Source organism: Halichoerus grypus, chromosome 10, assembly GCF_964656455.1.
Source record: "Halichoerus grypus chromosome 10, mHalGry1.hap1.1, whole genome shotgun sequence".
NCBI lineage: Eukaryota > Metazoa > Chordata > Mammalia > Carnivora > Phocidae > Halichoerus > Halichoerus grypus.
Genome location: NC_135721.1, coordinates 108,713,171 through 108,732,844, shown reverse-complemented (window position 1 = coordinate 108,732,844; position 19,674 = coordinate 108,713,171). Strand labels below are relative to the sequence as shown.

Here is a 19,674-nt window from a genome sequence, read left to right as displayed (position 1 = left end):
GGACCCCCGCCCGTGTGATTAAATTAAGGTTCTTGGAATGGGGAGAACTTCCTAGGGTTACCTGGGCGGGCCCTAAATGTAGTTCCAAGTGTCCTTATAAGAGAGGCAGAGGGAGCTTCTGGAACATCAACCCCAGCAGAGAGAGACACGGGAATGTACTGAACTGGATGAGGATGGAGAAAGGGGCCATGAGCTAAGGCCCAAGGCTCCCCGAGTCAGAAAAGGCAAGCGAATGATTCCCCCCCTCCCCTCCACCCCAGAGCCCTCCTGACACCCGGGTTGGGGCCCGATGAAACCGATTTCAGACCTCTGGCCTCCAGAATGTGAGGGAGTAAATTTGTTGTTTTCAACCACCCCGTCTATGGTCGTGTTTACTGCAGGCCTCGGGAAACCAGGGGACGGTGTGATCTGACTTGAACTTGGGAACAGCTGCCCCACCCCGCCTACTTTGAGGAAGGATTGTGGCAGACAGCAGAGGCAGGGGTCCCCCGGAGGGGCCTGATCCAGGGACAGGGGCGATGGGGGCGGAGTCACAGCGTCTCTCGGGTTTAAAGAGGTAGAGGGAAAAGTCGTGATATGCCAGTAAAAAGGTTTGGAAAAGAGCCCGCTGCCAGAGTCACCGTGGGGTTAAAGGCAGAGTCCAGGATGCTGCAGGAGCTGGGGGTGGTGCCACATTCGCAAGTGCCAAGCTGAGGAACATGGGCGGACTTTGAGACATGCCCACGGAACCCTCCGGTGCAGCCAGGTCTGCGGCCCGGGAAGGTGAGCGCACGGAGCTCCCAGAAAGGGAGGTCTGGAACGCACAGAGGGCTCGGGGACAGGGCTCCAATGCACCCAGTAGGGCAGTGAGGGGCAGAGGAAAAGGAGTCCCTCGAAGAGGAGGAGGGAGACATGTTGCCCCGGAAGCCAAGAGAATAAGCTACCTTGAAAAGGAGGCTGGTCAGCAGAGCCAGAAGCTGGTGGTAGGAAAGGAAGAAAACCCAGAGCAGCCTCTGAGCAGTCATGCGGGACCTCAGCCAGAACCCATTCCGCAGCCTGGCTGGTGCCGAAGTCAGATTAGCGATGCCTAGCCATCCACAGACCTTCTCACCCTGAACATTCAAGTCTTCCTCCAACCAAGGAAATGTTCTATTCTTTCTTGGATTCTCTTCTCTTCCTTCCATTCTTGGTTCTTCTTCGGCAATGTCTCTACCCCCTCTCTCGAACACTGTCCGTCCATCTATCCATCCATCCATCCATCCATCCACCCATCCATCCATCCCTGCCCCTATTCCCCAAGTACCATATCATTTTTACTCATAACCTTCCATCTCCTTCTTTTCCTTAGAATTCTACAGCTAATCTTCTAACTCATGGATTGGATTTTCTGCAGGACTCTCTCTTTTGTTCACTGCCTCCATCAAAAGCTATAATTTAGTAATTTTGTTTTGCATCTGAAAGCAGTCTGTCCTGTTCTTAAGACAATTCCCTTTGATAGCACGCCTTCTTAAATCTACTGAGCACACCAATTAGGGAATTTAAGTCTTCTCTACAGTTATTAAAACCATTTGGTACTTGAGAAAAAATAGGCAGGCAGATCAATGAAACAATATAGCGTACAGAAATAGGCCCAAATATATTTGGGAACATAGAATGTGGGGTGCATTTCTAAATAGCCAGGGAAAGTTGGATTAATTTTTAAAATGTTGTTGGAGAATTGGCTGGCCTTTGGAAAGGGGAGGTTGGGGAAGCTAAATCCCTACCTTACTCCTTCCACCAAAAGAAATCATAGATGAATAAAAAATTTAAACATTAAAACATAAAATGCTGGAAGGAAACATAGGATATATATCAACTTGAAGTGGGAAAAACTTTCCTATGAAAGACTCCAAATCCAGAAGGTATAATTGAAAAAAAAAAGAAAGAAAAGAAATGGAACCAATCTGTGACAAATTGAGAGAAAACATTTACAATACAATATGACAAAGGGCTAATGTCATTAATTTGTAAAATTAATAAATCCACAAGAAAAAGATTCTACACCCAATAGAAAATTGGGCAAAGAACACGAACAGTTAATTCACAGAAAAAGAAATACAAATAGTTAATAGATTTATGAAAAGATGTTCAACCTCCCTAATCACTATTTCTTTACTTGCCAGATTGGTATAAATCAAGTTGTCCAATGGCCCAAATGTGGGGATTCTCCAAGGTTCCATCACTACCTGTTGGGTGATCTTAGCAAGGCCATCGCTATGTATCAGACCTACAGGCTCGTGCTGCCTGATCTTTGTCTCCAACCTGAACATCTCCCCACCTTTTTTCTTACTTTTACAAATCTTGAGTTAGGCATGTTAGGAAAACACTTAATAGCCTACCACGTTGTTGAATTAAACGTACAGGTCACTGATTCTAGGACCCAATCCCTTCTTTGTCTCAAGGACAACATCTGCATCTCTCTTCAGACACTTTCCAACCATCACCACAAATCACTGGCTACCTCCAACCAGCTGGGGGGTTTGGGGGGGCGGGGTGGGGGGGTTCCGCTAAATTAACATTCACTTTAAGGCAAACACAGCAGCAAAACTAACAAAGGGCCGGAAATTTAGAGTTCAGTCTGATATTCCTTAAACAGAGTATTGTTCCTCACACAAGGAAGGGTCAGAGGAAGATGGTTGATGGGGCTGGAATGTGGATTCAATGGGACATTTCCTCCAAGGGTGCCTGCCAATATCTACAGCCTTGGAGAGAGGGATTTGTTCAGCTGGCTCGTTGCAACTCTTCAGCCTTCTCTGTTATTATCAAGAATTTATGGGGCACTCCGGGACTCCAAAATGCCTTGTAAGAATCATTTACAAGCAACACTTCCATGATGCCTTGAGAACACCGAAGTGGCAAGTGGCCGTCACCATCTCTTTGAGGAAGAGAGAGCACGATGGGGAGGAAGACGGGGCTTCCCATGTGGGTTGGCATCTCAGACACAGAACTGAAACAGCTCACAGCTGCCCACACAGAAAAAGAAGGGGAGAGAAAGGATGCAAATGAAAGGACGACTTTGACGTGACACATAAATTTTATAGAAAAATAACTTTATAAAAAAGTATTCATAAAAAAATAATTAACGTGGAGCTGCTCTTTGGAAGTCTAAATCATATTTAAACCTACTGAACTCCCTATAGGAACATCGTCGTACAACTTCCCTGTAGAAAGACTTTCAGAGGTAAAATGTATATTGAAGCACATCTGCTAAAATGTCTTGAGGTGTGTGTGTATCATTGGGCTTGCCACGTCAGGACATGAGCCTCCCAGGCCTTAGTCACGTTGGAGACCCACTGGGGCCACCAACTAGTCATTCCTTCCTTCTGGCACTGACTTCACGGCCTGGCAGAACGTTCTAGGTTCTCTTCAGCTCCATCAAATGCCTGGGCAGTACCATGTACCTTGCTAGTGGTGGATGGGAAGATCCATCATGTCCTGCTTGCACAACCTTCCCTAAGGTCCAAGAGAACGTTTTGAAAACTGGAAGGTTCCTAAGCCATTGGAGGTGATGACATCCCAGGCACAGAGAACTTTCTAGGCCTGCTTTTCAAGCTCCGTGAATGTGCCCATCCAGGCTCCTCTACAGACCCAAGCAAACTCACATGCTCCCCAGACCCTGATCCAAAACTTAGCTTCCCCTTCAAAGTATCCGTGCTGCCCCAGGGCAGTGTCGGGGGGGTGGGGGGGGTGGGGGGGCAGGTGCTCACACCTCGGCCTGTCCCTCACAGCACTTACCACGGAACACAGAAACCATCCATCTGGTGTTTCTTTCCCCTCCTGGGCCTGGAGCTTCCCCTTTCTGGACCCCAGCTCCCAGCCTGTGCTTCTCTCCTGTGAATCTTCCCATTGTCATTTTTTTTTCAAGGAAGGGAGTGGATTCCTGCTGTCTTGGATAAGAGGATTTCCAGAAGCAGGGCCCCACACAAGAATTTTTGGGCACATGAGTTACTGAGGAACTATTCTCAAGAGAACCCTGTAAGCAAGTGAGGGAAGCAGGACCTGGCCGGGGAAGGAGCTGGGTGACCGGGGCTTCGCTGGATTCCAGCCACAGCCTGATCCCGTGGGAGCTCTGGGGTGTGAATAACTCCACGGACTTGTCCCACCTTCAGACAAGCAGGCCAGCCTTTGTACCCCCGTGCTAGTCAGTCGTCTGGCTAGTCGTCTGGGAGGATGGGGGTGAGCTCCCAGGCACTGCTCCGCAAGAACTGATCTCAGGACGAGGGAGCAACTAAGACTCAGAAGCAATCCACTTTCTCCCACCCGCCGTCCAGCTGGGAGGAAGCGGCCGCCCGCACGAGCTGGCCAGGCGAGGTGCAAGGCTGAGCTGCAGGGATGGGGACAGACACTTGCCAGAGCTCTGGACCAATCACACCCCTGCAGCTGTGGCACAAAGGGTCCCTCCCTCTTCCTCTTCACAGAGCCTCCCACTCACAGGTGTCTCCAGCCTCCCCAAGAATAAATGAGGGGCTGTGCAAACCCTTGAAAGTCCCCAGCTCAGCTTCCTGTGAGGAAGGCAAACATCGAGCACTCAAGGAGCTCGAGGAGGTGGGAAAAGGCATCCAAAGCTCTCTTCAAGGAGAGCAAAATCTCCTGGGTTCTTAGCTCTTGGTTCCTCCAAACTCCAGGGCCCTCACTCCCGTTCTGTCGGGGCACCTGGACAACACGTTCATCTGGCCTCAGAGCCTCCCTGGGACGCTGGCTAAGCCCTCCAGTTTCTGTTCCAGCCTCGAGACGACGTGTCTCTCATCTTACTGATCCACTGGAAGGTCCCCGGAGGGAGAAGGGCAAACACAGCACAGAAAGGTTGGAAAGCCAGCCCTTGGCAGGAAAGCCCAGAGGAGACGAAGAACCCGCTTCGTTTCCTATACCGTCTTCCCAGTGGTAGAGCCATGACCTCAGCAACTGGGGCGGGATGGGGGCTGGGGGGCCCCAACCAGTTAACAGGACCCAGGCAGTCCCAGTCTCTAAGACAGTACAGGGGAGGGCTTTCCATGGAGAATTCCCAGGGGGGCAAACCCCACAGAGCCCCCCTCTGACAGACGAGAGGGACATGCAGTCTGCGAGGCCTCAGCGGAAAACAAAGCGGGAAGAAGTAGCTGGCCTCAAGACACACAGCAGCTCAGAGGTTCGAATTCTAGATGCTTCTTAGACTCTCCCTGAGTGAGGCCAGAGAGGTGGGGGAGGGGGGTAAGCGGGGTTGATTTCAAAATTCCCCATGTCCAGGCTGTCGCTCATACCGATGACATCAGACCCTCTGAGAGGGGCCCAGGCATGAGCATTTTTATAGCCTTCCCAGGGGGTGCCAATGTACAAGCAGAGCTGAGAACGGCCTAGAAATCTGATAGGAATAGAGCTGTGTAAACTGAGGACACCACCAAATGCATCTCAAAGCAGCCTTTCAGGAATGGAAGGAATAGAATTTTCTAAAAGCAAACTGAGTCGGGTCTTCAGCACCCCTCTCCGCATTACTAATATCTCAAAGGGGAGAGAGGGCGGTGTAGAGCATCCCAAAGGGTCGGTGTAGACAGGGACAGAGCTAGCTGACGCAAAGGGCCCCGCGACATGCAAACCCAGGCACCACCCCACAGAAGCCAGGAAGCGAGCCCTGGGCCCCAGAAACAAAGGAAATGCTCACTGAAGGCCCACAGCTTCCCTTTTTGGGGCCTGTCCCCACCTCTTCTCTGAGTCCTGCCCTGCCCCCCTCCCAGGGAGAGGGGGGGATAATCTGGAGCTCCTGGGTTGGAGTAGAAAGTTATCTTACACAGTGCCTCATACTATGGTGTTAAAGACTGTCTCATCAGGTCTCCTGAGGGACTCTGCTTTGTAACCAAGCGGTGCTTACAGAGGAGACAGGGCTGACCCCTGCGTACTTCAGCCCCTTGGTATAGGGGCCGGAAGAAGTGTCGATGGCAAACAGGAAGCCCCAGCCCTATTGCGCCACCCGAGGAAGGAGACTAGAGTTGTGGCCTGGGACCCTGCCAAGTTCTAGAGATTACCAAAGATTCCACCTCCTGGTTCCTGAACCTGAACCTGTCCCAGACATGGGCAAAATTCAGGCTGCCTGGGAAGGAAACGGTACACCTTGCCTTCCACCTTTATTCAATAAAAGGCCCACTTACTGGCCAGGCCTGGGTCCTCTCTGGGGTCTGTTCACCTCACTGATCCCCCCTTCCCTGAATGTACCTCCTCTGTCCCCTTTTCCAGGCATTCAGGACCCACCCTCACAGCTCTCCCAATCGCTCCACTCAGGAAAGAGTCTGGGGGAGTGGAAGGTATTTGGTAAGAGGTGGGCAGGTGGAAAAGGGCTTAGCTCAGGAGAACTAGCAGAAGACCAGTCTCAGGAGGCACCTTGATACCCTCCCCCACCAATCAAGAACAAAACAATCACACTATTATTATTGGGCTAATAACAAAACACCAGATGTGAATCATAGACAGCTACCATAAATGAGAGTTTACTGTGGGCCACCTAGTATCTGCTTTGGCTCATTTAATCCCCCCAACAATCCCATGGAGAAACCTCAGTATCCCCATTTTGCAGATGAAGCATATGACGCACAAAGAAGCAAAGTAACTTGTCCCCAAATACACAGCCAGGAGGGGGGTGGGGTCAAACCTGGGACCGTGTGAGTTCTGGCAAAGCAGAACCCTCTGGAGGTGAAGGTTAAAAAAGAGTTTTCAGCTGAAACTCAACTGAGCCAGCCGCATCCTTGAGGAGGAGTCACTCTGGAGTGTGGACCAGAAGGCTCTGGAGGGCTCATTAAGTACAGATTCCTTTCCCCCACCCCACCCCCCAGCTTCTGATTCAGTCCTTCTGGATGGGGTCTGAGGATGTGCATTCCTAACAAGCAAGCTCCCCAGTGACGCTCGCACTGCTGGTAACAAGGCTTTAGAAGCTTTATCTTCTTCCTTACGAGAAAGAACCCACAGGGAAGGCTTCATTTTCACCATTTTACAGATGAGGAAACAGAAGGTCCCAGAGGTTAGGTCACAGAGCCGACATGAAGCCCAGGACTCCTTCTGTGATGCCCTGGCTAAGCGCTGGATATGGGGGGCTCTGAGCAGGGCATGCAGGAAAGGGGGGGCGGGGGAGGCTTCCGCTGCCAGCCACAGCGGGTCCGGTGGGCCTGGGGAAGGCAGGCAAGTGAGTCAATGGCTGGACAGACAGGATGTAGGTAGAGCAGACCCTGCAAGGGGCCAGGGATAGAGACCCCCGGCCAGGGACTTGGGCACCTGCCACAGACCCTAAGTCACACCTACCCCTGTCCAAAGAATGAGCTACCCCTCACGCTCACAGGTCCCACAAAACACCTGCTCCCCCAACCCAGAAAAAGCCGGGGGGCCTGACTGATGACAGGTATGAGGCCCCTGCTGACGGGAAACTTGGCTCCCATCCCCAGAGGCAGCCCCTGCCTGGCCCACCCTCTCCAGATGAAGAGCTGAGATTCCAGCCATGCCAGGCTCCCCGAGAGCAGCTTGATCTGCAAAGCCCCTGCTCTTCCCGCTGCCAACTGGGACCCCGGCCCGCTCTGCTCAGGCCTTCTGTGCACAGGGCTGAGTCCCCAGTGTGGCCGGAGCAGAGATCTGAGGAAATGGTCCTGGGATTCCTGCCAGAAGGGCCTGCCTCCCATTCCACACCAGCGGGCGGGGGGCCAGGTGAGTGACCTGGAAAGTCACCACTGGGACTCACCCAAACAGTCACCTCACAGGCCCGGATGAGCAACTACTTGCTTGTAGGAAAGTCCCACTAGTGTCCACAAGCTTCTGACCTTCTGGATGGATGTTTAGGAGGAAACCCAAAAGCCCTTAACGTCATATCAGAGAACCAGGGTGTTGGAGCAGGACAAAAAAAAAGGCATTAAGGGAAGTAAAAACTCTAGACAGAAAAAGCTGTGTGTGTCTGTGCGTGTGTGTGTGTGTGTGTGTGTGTAGAATTTAGACTCTGGCTCAGAGGAACCAGAGACCTAGAAAGCCAACCTTCCAATTCGACAGACCCCCCCAAAGAAGGACCTGTCACATCTGCCTCCCTAAAGCAGCCCCTTCATCACCTCCCACCAGAGGGGCTCTGCCAAGATTACCCCCTCCTGGGCTAAGATTCAGCAACATGCAAACCTGTGTATGGCTGAGGGGGCCTGAGGCAAAGAGTGGGAAGTCGGCGGAGGCAACACTGGCCCTAATAAGGCAAAGAAGACGAAGCATCCCTTGACCCGCATCTCTCAAAACCAAGGGCTATTTTATAGGGTAGTTTCATGTTCGACCTTGTGAAGGGCAAATTAAGCTTTCCTGCAGCCCGATAATTATGGGATTTAGGTGGCGCCCCGTCCCACAGGGAGGGCCTGAGGCCTGCATCGGTCCTTGTGCCTCGAGCCCCCACTCGCTGTCTGTGGCTAGTCTCTCAGCTCTGCGGGGATGTGCTGACCTATGCGGGCAGGTGAGGAGGGGCTGCCTCCAGCTCCCCATTTCCTACAAGCACAGGTTTCTTTCTGGCCACTCTTCCTGTTTACTGAGTGATTTCTCTGAGACTCATCTCTGACCTCACTTCCCCTTCCTCAGGGAACCCCAGCAGCTCTTCCTTTTTTGGTGCTAGAGGCTAAGATTGAGCTTTGTGTGCAGAGATCTTGGGGATTCTGCTCCTTGCTACCTGGGGCCAGGATTGGAAACCCAAGAGCCAGGATTGCAGACTTCCTCCAACCCCCACCCCCCTCCGCAGCCAAGATGGGCAGGTTCCTGGCACTCCAGAAGCAGTAAGAAAGAAAAAGCAAAGGAAGAATCCAGTGTGTGCTGAGCCCTCCCCTGGGAAAGCTATGGGGGGATGGGGGGGATCTTACACCCACCCTCCTTTCATGTCCTTAACACCCTGTGTGTGGAAAAATTCACCCTCACACAGCAGATCTCAGATCCTTCCTAGTACCAGGAAAGGCGGCTCATCTGGGGGTTTCCAGAGCATTTCCAGGAGGCTGAGGGGGAGTTTTCCACAAAACCACATTCATACCCTCTGCCTGCCCTGCAGCCAGCGACTAACCCTCAAGAAAAATCAGCACCATGGAACACAGAACTTCTCCTCCAAATGGGCTTCAAAGGTCAGCTCTGTAAAATCTTTACACTCCCCCGACTGTCTAGGATTAAAAGAGCAGCCTCCCACCGGGCAGAGAGAAAACAGGCAGAGCCAGGTAAAGAAACTTCCCGAGTCCAGTGGGCAGGTCTGTCCCTCCCACACATAAATCCTCACTGACTCGCTGGAGAGCCCGACAGGCCCTTCTGGGAGCTCACTTACCAAGGAACTTAAAGCGTTTCCCACAGAACAAGGTGTCCCACAGAAAAGCCACTTAATCCACTCCCATGGCGCCTAAACAGAGCCGCACGACCTGGTTTCCCAGTTCTGGGTCCCGAAGCTTCCCGACCCCCTTTCACCTCAGGGTCGACCTGAGGCTGGAGCGTACACACCATCTCCCCTGCTCCCCACCCCACTGCACCACGTCCCTGATCACCTTGTCACATACACAAGAAAGCAATCCTTGTCCCAAACGTCTGTGTGATCAACTGTAGGATCCCATATGGAGCTTCAGGAAGAGGGCGCCGCCTACCTAAGGCTACCACCCATCTCTCCGGAGCCCTTGGGGCCTCACAGACCCCACCAGCTAACGTCCTCCCTGCACGCCAGCCGGCCCCCCCTGCCCGCCGACAGAACATTCAGCAGCCATACCCCCGATCTAGCAGGTCCAGTTGAGCCCCAGGATCTGGAACACACACGAAGGACGCTCGAAATTGAAATGTTGAGGCTGTCATGCTCAACCTTCAAGAAAGATGGTCCCAATAACCCACCTCTACCTGGTTTGGACCTTACTCACTGCAAGACAGCTCTGAGGTTCAAGGCACGGTGAACCCCAAACCCACTCAAACCCACCGCAGAAGCCGCCGTCTGGGGCCTGAGGTCTCGCTGCCAGCAGCCAGCAAGCCACACCGCGGCCAGCTCCGGGGGCCGGGAGCACTGCATTCGTCAGTGCCTGGCTGCCTGCCCCCCACCCCAGGGGAGGATGGCAGGGGCGGGACGGATGGCCAGGGGCTCGGGGCCCTGCCTGAAATGAAACCACCCGGGACCAAACACCACCACTCTATCACAGGGCTCTTTCTTTCCTTGTTATGTAAAACAAACATTTTTATTTCTTTGACACATATAGAGAAGCAAAAAGATTATTGAATGATTCCAATTCTATGAGATACCTAGAACAGGCAAATTCACAAAGACCGGACGTGGAATTGAGGTTACCAGGGGCTCGCGGGTCGGCAATGGGAAGTTGATGTCTGATGGGTCCTGGGTCTTTGTGGGGGATGACGGGAGAGTTCTGGAGATGGAGACTGGTGATGGTCGTGCAAGGCTGGGAGTACACGTTATGTCACTGCTGTCGTCGGAATGATCATGTCCTGCCAAATTCTTATGTTGAAATCCCAACCCAAAATGCGATGGCATTAGGAAGTGGGGCCTTTGGGCATGATTCAAGGGGGTGGCTCCCCCCTCACCAACGGGATCAGTGTCCTTCTCAGAGACCCCACGGAGCCCCCCCATCCTTCCTGCCACCTGAAGGTATAATGAGAAGTCTGAGACCCACCCGTGCGGGCACCCTGACCTCATACTCCCAGCCTCCAGGACTGCAAGAAAGGCTTCTCTGGGGTTTGCAGCTCACTCAGTCCGTGGTATCCTGTTACAACAGACCGGACAGCCCCTGAACTGTGCACTTGAAAATGATGAAAAGGACAAATTTTCTATCATGTATATTTTACCATCATTAAAGATAAAAAATAAAAATATTTAACTTAAGAAAAGACTAAGATCAGTATCTCCCCCAAATTTCACCACTCAAGAGACAATCGCCATGAGCATTTGCCTGTACATCGTTCCAGAGACAAATGGAGGGGAGGATATATTTTACAAAGAGCACAGTTTGGTAACCTGCTTTTGAGAAGTATTGTATTTTCCCACGGTAATAAATGCACATCGCTCCCCTATCTTTTTGGTAGCCCAGTGGTATTCCAGTGCATAGATATGCAGGTCTTCCCTGCCACCCAAAAGCAGAGTGCTCTTATGAATGTTTTCGTTAGCCGAAGGGGCATAAAGCAAAGAAACAATTACCATTAATTTATATGGGAAAATGTTAGCGTTCCCAGACCCAAAAATAACCTCTCTTAGGTTCTTCTGATACCTTGGGAAACATCTTGCTAACAGGTATACATGGGATCGAGTCCCGCATCGGGCTCCTGGCTCAGCGGGGAGCCTGCTTCTCCCTCTCCCTCTGCTGCTCCCCCTTCTTGTGCTCTCTCTCTCTCTCTCTCTGATAAATAAATAAAATTTTTTAAAAAAAATCCTCTTCGGATTTCTTTCTGTTAGCAAAACAGGTACTAACGTAGATCTTTCATAAAAACCAAGCAGCCTAAGGCAAACAACTTTGAAAAAGCGAGGGATACCTGGACCATAACTAACACGTTTGCTTTTTGTTGGGGTTTAGTCTGCATTTCGGTGGTTGTTATTATTGCAAAGAATGCTGCAAGGGACATCCCTGTGCACATATTTTTCTGCACTTGTCCAATTATATCCTTAGGATAAGATTTCCTACCTGTGCAATTGCTGAGTCAGGGACTCCCTCGGGAGGACTGTCAACAGAGCTTTATGAGTAAAATCACAGCAGGGATGTCGAATTCTGCCATACAAAGGTCTCTTTCACCACGTGGACTCTTCTCGGCTTTCACTTGGGTGTCCGTGGCATTGCATAGCAGTTCAGGAAAGTAGGGACTGTCCTTTCCATTAGAAACCAGCCCCCTCCATCCCCACCGCCCTGGCCACCTCCTCTGGGGACACACCACGCCTATGTCGTAAAGAGAAGCCGCTACACCAGGAAGGCAGACGGTGGCTGGGCTAGTATCTGCTGAATCCCCCTTCGCTAGCAGGAAAGATCACAGCAGAACTCCAGGATGGCCCAGTGCCACCCACGCAGTTATTCAGCATTTATCACTGGTCACAGCCTAGATGTGACAGCCACGAGCAGGTGTACTCAGTTTCCTCACCTAGCCGAAGGACAGCCTCTCTCCAAAGCGTTATGATCGGCCATTCACGGGCCATCAGAATACCCACTCCCAAATCCGCCGGGGCGCCTTCTATCTTAACCAATGAGCAGCAGATGGCTGCCTGAGTGCTGTGTACCAGGCTCCCGTCTGAACGCACGTCACAGTATCACCGGGAGATAGTTAGAACTGCCATCTTACACTTGGGGAAACTGAGCCTCAGAGGCCTTCATGACTGTTTAACTGCAGCCTTAAGCCTATCCTAGGTTGCTTTCCCCCCGAAGTTGACCCTAAAACAAGGATCCGAGTGCAAGTGGAAGGGGGTTGGAAAGTGAAACAGGGAAGGGACAGTGGCCTGTGAAGGAAGCCAGTTACAAGGCAACTCTGATGGACAACATAGCACGTGCCCCCACGCCACCCCAGCAGAGAAGCGAGGGAGCTGGGGTATTTATATACCTTCTCTCATCAGTCGCTGGTTGAGGCCAAGGGAACACAGGAAGGATGCTGACAGCATCTATCACATTGCCCAATATCATGCGGCTGGAAATGGTAAAACGCCATTCAAACTCCAAATCCAATACTCTGCATTACTCGTTCAGAAATGAGCAGTTGATCACTTAACTGAGTGTCAACTACGGGGAAACGCCACGCTGGTGAAATAAGCCTACTTTGCCAAATCACTTTGGGTTGAGATGTCCAAGGACAGCACAGGTATCTTTTTGTCAAGTTTTATCAATGGGATGAATAGGAAAAGCCCTTCTATGTCACTTTGCTCATCCCACAGGAATTAGCCAAGAGCCCTTCCCTGCCCCCTTCTTCGGCGTAAGGTTTCCTCTCTGAATCAGCCATGGCTGGCTCGGGCAGGAGTCCTGCAGCCTCAAGCTGTCATCCCAAGCAGATACATCAACCTGTGATTACAGGCTCCAGAGTCTGCCTGCCATCCCAGGGATGATCAAAAATGACCCACTGGACACCCTGCCGGCCGAGTCTGGAGGATGTCCCTGTTTACTGTGCCTGCTTCCCCTGTGCCTCCCGCCCTACCCTCTCCCTCCAACCTCACATACCCTCCATGGGAACCCACAAGTAGGCCAAAGAACTGAAACCAGCAATCACAGGTCTGCAGGAGCTTACCCCACCTTAAGGACTCACTTAAAATTCTTCTGGATATGCAGGGAGGTGTTTAAATAGGACAGTGTGTCATTAGGGTAAATCACTGGACCATATTGTAAGGAGTGGTGGGAGAAACAGGGAGGTGGCAGAAGGGGACCACTGCCCTAGTTTTAGAAACCCAGTGGTAGCAGCTCTCAGCAGCTCTATCTTGAAGTCGGAAACTGGCCGTCCTGTTCTGTTCCAAGCACACTGCTGAGACCTGCCCAGTTCCTCACCCTGCGGGAGAGAAGGAGACAGGGGCAATTCCCAGTCCCTTTCCTGGCACTCCCAGCAGGATTCTCTGGCAGTCAGGTCTCCCAGTGAGGAGACCTCCGGCCCGAGTATCCTAGGGAGGACTGAAGGCAATCATCCGGCCAACGTTCTTTTGTGCTGTGGGCCAGTCATCGGCACTCCAGCAGAGGTGCCAGGATGTGCAGTCCTGGGCACCTCTCCAGCCAAGTCTCTTGGCCGTTCCTAAGCAGCTCACGCACAGAAGGCAGACACGAAGCTTGGCTCCGGGGCCCCGCGAAATAGACCAAGAAATCAAAGCAAAACCGGGGGGTGACTGAAAGGTCCCGGGTAGGACAGCGCAGCTGAGAAACGGAAGGCTTGAGGATGGAAAACAGGTGTAGGGCATCTACCACTGCTAAGTGACCTCTAAGAGGACACAAACTGGAGAGAGGGCTGCAGCCCCAAACAGAAGCTGTGTAGAAATGCAGAGATGGGGGCTCTGGAGCCCCGGGGGCGGGATGAGACCCCCCTCACGAAGGTGGGGATGCCACCACCCGAGGCACAGGTACGCACGCCCTGGCCCACGCAGTCAGGTGCAGAGGGCACCCCTTCCCCCCCCACCCCCGCCTTCCCCTGGAGGGGGCATGCCAGGCTGCCTAAAGATGCCCCTCATCCTAACTGGATTTCAACAGCACAAAAATGATGGCAAGGAGCATGGGATACATCTCGGCTCTACCCCAGCTAGATCATCCTGTCTCCCGATAGGCCTCCCCTGCTCTCCCCTGCTCTCCGGTGTTCTGAAGGAGGGGGGCAGGATTCACAGCCCAGCCTCCCCAGCCCAGCCGACACTCCCAGGTGCCCAGATGGGCGACATCTCTGGCTCCCTTCCTTCTAGCCAGGGCAAGAACCACCTACCATCTTTCCCAAACTACCCCACCTCTCCGAGCTCAGCCACCACGTGTGGCCCTCTTCTAGTGGGCTGCCCTGTCCAGAGGAAAAAGCACAGCTGGTGCCCACACTCAACACCCCACTCCAGGGTCTCTGATCTCAAGTGGGCACCTCCCAGGCTGACTCCACACTTAGTCCCTGGGACACCGCATTTGGACACAAGTTAAAACAAAACAAAACAAAAAAACACCTCCCCTCAAAAAACCCAATCTATCTTAGCCGTGAGAAGTTTCTTTAATTCCTCAGACCACCTGCAGAAAAAGTTCCCAGTAAATAAGTGAAGATTGATAAGTAAAATAAATCCAACCCCAGATTCCTCCTCCAGAAGCTCTGGAAACAACGTCCCTGGCTCTGAATCCCAGCTGTTTAAAAGAATCATTGTTTCCAATTCTTTCCTCCCATTGTACCAAGATCAGCTGGGGCAGGAACAGAGTCCCACTCCAGGATGAATTATTATTTGGCAGCTCCCTGGTTCAAATTTTCATTCATCACATGAAGGTACTTACTAGAAACCTGGCCCACGCTACGGCCTCCGTCCTCTGGGAGAACCCGGATTCCCGACACCTGGGAATAAAGTCCGTGCAGCATTGAGAAGCGCAGCCCTGGGACCCTGCTGTCACTGAGGGGCAGAGGTGCGCGAACAACCCAGGAGCCACAGAGAGCCCCCACAGTAAGATGGAGCCCTCTGTCGCCCTGCCGGGCCACCGCGCTGCTCCGAGCTGTCCCCTGGGTTCTCCCAGTTTAAGAGCTGAATGCAAAGCAGGCGCCCGAAATGCAGAAGTGCCTGGGTCGCCCAATGAGCCTGCCCCTCTCGGGCGAGAGAGGACGCAAAGCTGAGGTCCCCAACGACCTCGGCGCTAGCTCGGGAGGCGGGCGGGGAGACCGCAACGGGAAGTGCCACGAGGACCAAGGGCCCCAGCGCCCCCGCGCCCTTCAGAAGGGGCCTCGGGCGCGCCGCCTGCCCCCGCCGGGTGCTGGAACCCGCCTCTGGGGAACTGTCCGTTGGGCAGGGAAGATGGGGACCCGCTTAGGGTCGGGCACCCCCCAGCGCTGTCTGGGCCTCCCATCCCTGCACCTGCTGCCCAGCCCCAGCTCGCCAGGGAGTCCCGGGAACCCCGGGGATGGGGCGGGGGCGCCTTCCTGTCGCCGCCCTTGGTGCGGAGGGAAGGAAGGACCCCCAGGGGTCGCAGGGGGAAGACGAGCTTGGAGCCACAACTTTCTCCGGCCAGAGGCGGGGCGCGCAGGGGCTGGCTCCTCCGCGGCCCCCGGGGGGTCCGCACGCCCGGGAACCCCCGGCGGCCCCGGGAGGAGAGAGGAGACCAGGGCAGGCGAGGACTAAGGCGCTGACCTGGACCAGGCTGGGAACACCGCGGGAAAACTTTCGGCGAGGCTGGAGGGAGGCCGGGGAGAGAGGACCGGCCCGCGCCCGGCACCTTGCGCCCCGCATCCCGCGCCCGGTGCCCCGCGCCCCGAACCTTGCCTGCGTCCTGAGCCGGCTGCATCGCCCGCGGAGTTGGAAAGTGGGGGCGCCTCGCCACGGGGCGGGGGGGGGCGTTGCTCCAGCCCGAGCCTGGGTCTGCGAGCGGCGGGCCCGGCTCAAATCCAGCCGGGCAGCGCAGGCGGCGGCGGCGCGATTGGGGGTCGGGCGCCCCGCCCTCCTCGCCTCCCCTCCGCCCCTCCCGCCCTCTCTCCCGCCCCCCTGCCTTTATCCGTCCCTACCGCGTCCGATCGGCCTCTCTCCCCGTCTTTCTCTAGCTTTCCATCTCTCCCCCGCCCCTCTTCCCTCGCCTTTCTTCCTCCCCGCGTCTCTCGCCCTCCCTCCTCCCCTCCCCTCCTCCTGGGGGGCGGAGCTTCTCCCCTCCCTCCCAGACAATGCTGGGGCTGCGCGTCCCCTCCTTCCCCTCCGGCGAGTCGGGGCTCGGGCTGCCAGCGCTTCTTCCGGGCTGGGGGGGGGGGCGGGGAGGGGGTAGGAGTGCTGGGGTGGAGAGGATGGACTGGCTCCCCTCACCCCTTTCGCCGCTGCCCTCTTCAAGCCGGATGGAGTCTTGGCCCAAGCCCCTTGGCTCGCCCCGCGCTGTGACAGCCACTCCCAGGGAACAGTCACACTGCCCCGCAGAGCCCACCTCGAGCGCCCCGGATTCCCCAGACAGAGAGTGTGGGATTCATTTTCTAACACCCCGCCTTCTTCCAAACGGGGTTTGAGCTGAGCGCGGGCTAAGCAAGCCCCCTTCGACAGGCGGGTGGGCAGACGTGACCGTGAGTGAAGGAGGCCAAGTTTCTTTGTCCACCGCTCACCTCCCTCTCTCATCCATCCCTGGACTCGGAGGACTCTCAGTGCAGAGGAAGGCTTGGAGCACCCCAGCTGCGGGGCCCCTTATCTATTTCCTTCCTCTTATCACAACCCCCCCACCACCACCACCATCACCAAATACATGCCCCAACCCTGCAGGGTGAGTCTCCATGTCTAAAGGGAAGGGAGCCTAATGGTTAATGGGTAGCCAACCCCCAGGGTACAGCCGGCTCTGCTCATCCCTCCTAAAAGCCAAACATTCTTTACTAAATTCATTGTTTGGATCTTGGAATGTGTCTCCCTTAGAAACAATGTTATAAATGGTGATGTGCTTCCCAGCCCAGCCACAAAAGCCTTTGAACCCAAAATGCAGCTGTAGGGTGGTGCTGAAAACTGTGTCAGCTACCCTGGAACAAGAAGGCCACTGATCTGCGTTTTCTGTAGGAAAAAAAAAATTATCTACTTGTACTTTCCCCTTGACCTATAAACACAAAGCTCTCCCATTAATATTCTTCCCTACCCCTCAGCCACTACTCTGTATTGGTGAGCTTCTTTCCTTTGCAGGTAACATGAACACCATCGGGGGAATGTATTCTGAGGACATGGTATTTTCTCTAGGACCTCAGGTCAGATCTGCAGGGAGAGCTCAGTAAGAGGCAAATCCAGAGCAGGGAGGGCTTCCAGGAACCCCGGAAGTCTTCTCTGAGAGGCCAGCTCTTCCCTTCCCTCATAGATTGGCCTTCCCTACACCCCAGACCTATGACAAAGGGTGGCCCCCATTTCCATCCCTGGGGCTTGGAGCTCCCCTTTTGAAGGCAGGAGCCTTGCGGAGCTGGAATCCCTTAGTCGCTACTCCAGTCTCCCGAGAGCAGCTCATTGGCCCAGCTTGGGTCAGGTGACCATCCTATGACCAATCAGCTGAGGTGGGTGACTCCTCTTGGGCAAACTGCGGGCAGGAATCCTGCCTTTAGGCGCTGTTTAAAACACAATCTAGTCCTTGGGGCCCCTGGTTGGCTCAGTGGGTTAAGTATCAGACTCTTGGTTTCTGCTGAGGTCATGATCTCAGGATCCTGGGATCAAGCCCCGGTTGTGTTCCTCACTCATCTGGGAATGTGCTGGAGATTTTCTCTCTCTTCCTCTGCCCACCCCCACTCTCTCTCGCTTTCTGTTTAAAATCTTAAAACAAACAAAAAATAGAATTCATTCCCTTCTACTTATATTTTCCATCTTGGTGAATAAATTGATTAATTCAAGGTACGAGAAAACATCTTTCTTTTCATCAATTTCCCCATACAGAAGCCACAGAAGAGAAAGGAAAGGGTTCTTATCCTTCCAGGGGGTGTAGGGATGATACATCTGAACAGATTTAATGCTTCGCAAATGTTAAACTGATACATGAAAGCCCACCCTCAAAACCATCTTTTCTGGCCACCATCCACCCCCGGGGACTGGCCTGAGAGGCACATGGCTCCAGGGAAGCAGCAGATAACCATTGTCTAGAACCAGTTCTCCAACAGAAATACCATGCAAGCCACGGGTGCAATTAAAATTTTCTAGCTACATTAAAAAAAAAAAAAAAGCCAAGTGAAATTAATTTTAATATATTTTATTTAACCCAATGTATTCAAAATATTACCATTTCAACATGTAAACAATATAAAGACATTACTCATGAGGTATTTTGCATTCTAGTCATGCACTAAGGCTGAAATTGGGTGTGTATTTCCACTTCAGCACATCTCAATTCGGACGTTAAATTTTCATCAAAAACACTTGATCTGCATTTAGGCTTTATAAAATTTCTATCTGAAAAAGTCGAGTCACATACCCAAGTTGTTCCAGACATACTCTAAAGTCACCCAATAACTGAACTGAGCATATCAGTTTTTACATTTAAATTGTACACCCATGTGGCTTGTGGCTACCATATTGGGACAGTGCAAGTTTAGAGAGCGAGGAAGCCACTGACTGACTCAGAGTCTCAAAATCGACTTCCCTCACCTCTTTAGCAAAGCTAGTGGCAGGAATGTCAAGCATGGCCAGAGAGAAAAAGATTTTCCAAATTCCTTATGTCTCCACAGAACATCGCAAGAGGCAGGCTTTGCCACTAGATCAGAGTTCTACCACACGCCTGGGGAGAAGGAAGGTATGAGAGAAGAAACGGAGGCCCAAAGCCCACTCTTATGTTCCCAGTGGATTCTGGGAGAAGAGAGGAAAAAGCAGGAGACAGACAGTCGGAAGGAAAGGTTGCATCCTCCCTGATTGTGACCTTTGACCAGAGTGAGGAGGCCTGTCACTGGGTTAAGGGAAGTTCTGAGGAGATTGCCACACGGGCTGCCTACCTCCTTCTCCCCTGTTCTCAGGAACTGACCTAGGAGAGGGAGCCGCCTCTTTAAATTCAACTTAGTGGATCACCACAGTTATACAGAGATAGGGCCTGGATTTACTTTCTGGAGTCACCTGTAAGTCCTGTGTGGCACAGACATGATGCAGAAGTTCCCACCTGCTCCCCAGGACCAGGGGCCTCAGAAGGAAGCCAACTTGTGAGTCCCAGGCTTTCCATGGGGCCTGTCTTAGTTTGAGTTCTCTCCAAAACAGAACCTGAGATAAGGACTTGGGTGCCTCCCTTACTTGGATTGATCCCAGAAAGCAAAGAAGTGAGACAGGGCTGGAGGAGAAGCTAATGAAGGGTGTACAATGGGGGGTCCATTCCTCTGGGGCCCCTTTGAGGAACTGTGTAAAATGTGCCTCAGAACTGTCCTCTCTGAAGGTCAGGGGGCTGGGGCATTTATCTCATCTCTACCAGTTGAGGATGACTCCCAGGAAAGCTTACTTCTTCTTACTTCCTGGTTGTGTGGACTTCTTTGGCCTCAAGGAAACATCTGAGGCGGAAAAGCAGGAGCGACAGCCTTTGTCACTTGAGGTGGGATGAGTCGTTGTGCATGAAGCTGTCCACCACGGCTCTGCTGGGGTGAGGGGGGCTG

The 19,674-nt window shown here is 53.1% G+C and overlaps 1 protein-coding gene across 11 annotated transcripts in view; it reads right to left on the bottom strand.

The window, feature by feature from the left end:
* RASSF2 (Ras association domain family member 2) overlaps positions 1 to 16,203 on the bottom strand; it is a 40,330-nt gene extending 24,127 nt beyond the window's left edge. Inside the window, exons 1-2 of one of the 11 annotated variants that reach the window (XM_036093306.2) lie at positions 16,120 to 16,203; positions 14,907 to 14,964 (exon numbers count right to left, since the gene is read on the bottom strand). The gene's annotated coding sequence lies outside the window, so the exon portion shown is untranslated. Of the gene's footprint in view, positions 1 to 7,708; positions 7,830 to 11,627; positions 12,613 to 14,906; positions 15,169 to 15,748; positions 15,768 to 15,875; positions 15,968 to 16,119 lie in introns of those variants that run through there. The other 10 variants (XM_036093309.2, XM_036093310.2, XM_036093311.2 and 7 more) reach the window with 10 other exon arrangements.
* Positions 16,204 to 19,674: the final 3,471 nt, after the last annotated feature.